At 45.3% G+C, this 2,608-nt stretch overlaps 1 pseudogene; it reads right to left on the bottom strand.

The window, feature by feature from the left end:
* Positions 1-1,159: 1,159 nt before the first annotated feature.
* LOC101653476 overlaps positions 1,160-2,608 on the bottom strand; it is a 10,040-nt pseudogene continuing 8,591 nt past the window's right edge.

Raw genomic sequence — 2,608 nt, 5'->3', positions numbered from 1 at the left:
CTGTGACCTTTAGCCCCTATAGATTGCATTCTTCATACCCTGCTGAGGCTTCCTTCATAACTGGCCATCTTCTATGGTCAGCTGGCTCATTTAGAATGTCTCACATTGGACCCTTCCTTATTTGGAGGGACCGTTTTTCTTTAGTACGGATGGGCTTTTCCATACTAATGGCTACAATTTCATAATCCTGCATGCCTTATCAGAGAGCCCCAGGTAAGGCCTGGGAGAGGCTGGCCTGGGCTAAGGGTTTGGCAGTTTCCATGATGACTAGATTCAAGGACGAGTTCAGGAAGGTCAGAAAAGCAGGCACCCATCAATGAGATGGGGAGGGGAAGGAGGAAGTACAGGGAAGGACGGGAAAGACCAGTGACAGATGGCCCACATTGAAGTGGTCTCTCCATGAGCAAGTCTGGGCACTGAGCCAAGCCCTTCCAGGAAAAGCTTCTGCCAGGGAAGTACTCCAGGGAGGGGGCAAGCAGCATACCTGAGCAGGACTGTAATTCCTTCTTCATTCCAAGCACGCCTCCTTATTCCAGTGTCTCTCTGATTACCCTGCCGAATGAGTCCACTTCTCTAATCCTATGTGGCCATTCTTCACCCGATCTCCATTCTCACCTCCCCACGGCCACACACACAGCCTGGTGGACACATGTGTATGCGCTTGGATATTAGATACCCTTAGGCTTGAATCTTGATTTTTTTTTTATTTTACAAATTGCAGTTTTTAATAAAACATAACAATTTAAAAATGTTCTCAGGTATAAACACACTTGTTAGGTTACATGACAATGTTTTATTGCACCTATTCATTCAAATGGCAAATAGCAGCATAGAATGGCAGCCAGGAGCAGAGTATAAATCCAGGATGCTTGGGTTTAAACTTAAAATCCACCGTGCACCAGCTTTAACGTTTGTCAAGTTACTCAACCTATTATTGTTCTATCCTGTCATTTCTGCTTCATGGTGACGTTTATGACACTGTAGAACGTCCCATAGTTTTCTGAACTAAAGCTTCACAGGAGTAGATTGTCAGGTCTTTTTCTTCCGGGGAAACAAGCATGTTGACATCATCTAAGATCTTTCTGTTTAGCAGTGGACTGCTTAATCCTTGTGCCCCCAGGGCTGCTTCACTTAACCATCCTTTAGTATAAATGTCTCTTCACCTCCACTCATCTCTTACAGCTTCTTTTTGTTTCTCTGGTTTCACCACTGCAGGTCGTTCGCGGCTCGCCCTCGCATAGGGTCAGCTTCGCCCCTGGTGATCTCAATTCTGGTTGCAGACATAGGTGCATAGCTTCGCTTACGTCAATCACGCCCCACGGTTTCACGTTTTGATGACATTCCTTCTCTCCTTCAAATACAATGAGAACCCTTCACAATGTACTATTGGCTTCTACCGACTAAGTTCTGGAAGGGAAGTTTTAGCACAGATTGAGACGGTGACCTCACCTCCGGGCTGAGGTCAGTCGGCCTGCATGGACCGGCTTTCCCCCAGCATCTTTTTTTTTTTAGTGCACATGTGTTTCCCTGTGGTACAGCCCTCTTGGGCTAAAAATGTGTCAAAATCAGAAATTTTTTCCTAAACACCTCCAGTATTTCATCCCTTCATAGAAAATAGGTACTCCAGAATGCTATACACCGACTTCTTCTAGACGTTCTAAGCCCAATAGGTCTCTGAAGACCCATTTTTATATGAGGTCCCAATCTTAATTTCATCACTTTCTTCTTCCTTTGCTGATGATGACAGCTTAAGTTTATCAAGGGCTTGTTTAAGGGAATCAGATATTTTTAATTTCAAATTTGTCATCGGCTCATCTGGGCTTGGCCTTTTAATTTGCTTCTCCTGGCTTAGGAGCTTGAATGATGCGTTCCTGAAATTTGGGCTTCAATTCAGATAGTTCCTTCTTCTTGGTAGTCTTCACTTCAGGTTTGGCTGGCTCGGGTGGCTTCTCACTATTATGCCTGCCTTTTGTACAGCCTACAATGCTCAAGAAATCAGAAAAATCTGTCATTCTTCTCTTACAGCAAGACCACCCCTTTAAGGCATGCTGAAGGACGGGAACACCTGGGTTGGTCTCTGGGTGTAGCGTAGCAAGGTCACGGTGTTTCCCCCGCAGAGTGGAAGGTCAGAATGCCGGCGACCAAAGGAGGGTGCGTGTGGAATTGTCCCGGCACCCCTCTGACCAAATCCTGATTTTTAACTGTGGAAATTTGGGTTTCTGAACTCTTCTGAACCTCAGCCTCCTCATCTGAAAATTTGGGTTTGTTAAGGCTGGTGGTCTACTTCCAAAAACCCAGGCGCAGAAAACTTTGTGATGCACAGCTGCGCTCTGCTATCCTGAGGATCACTGGGAGGCAGAGCCAATTCAAGGGCCACTGGTTTGGGTGTGGTTTTTAAATATATTCTTTACAAAAATTTAAAATAAATACACGGGTGGTTTACCTCAGACAATGTCAGGCAGAGAGTAGGCACTAAGTACTTTTTTTACTGTTGGTATTACTCTTACTGCCAGTGCTGGAGACTGGTCTAACTTTCCCCCAGAATCAGCTGAGAGCAACAGGATCAGACATCTGCTTGCTCGGCTTCTTTATGGGGAAGGTTAATTAA

Source organism: Echinops telfairi, unplaced genomic scaffold (assembly GCF_000313985.2).
Source record: "Echinops telfairi isolate 266 unplaced genomic scaffold, ASM31398v2 ScPeMD7_7424;HRSCAF=8462, whole genome shotgun sequence".
Taxonomy (NCBI): Eukaryota; Metazoa; Chordata; class Mammalia; order Afrosoricida; family Tenrecidae; genus Echinops; species Echinops telfairi.
Note: the sequence above shows the minus strand (reverse complement) of the source record. Positions and strands in the feature narration are given on the sequence as shown.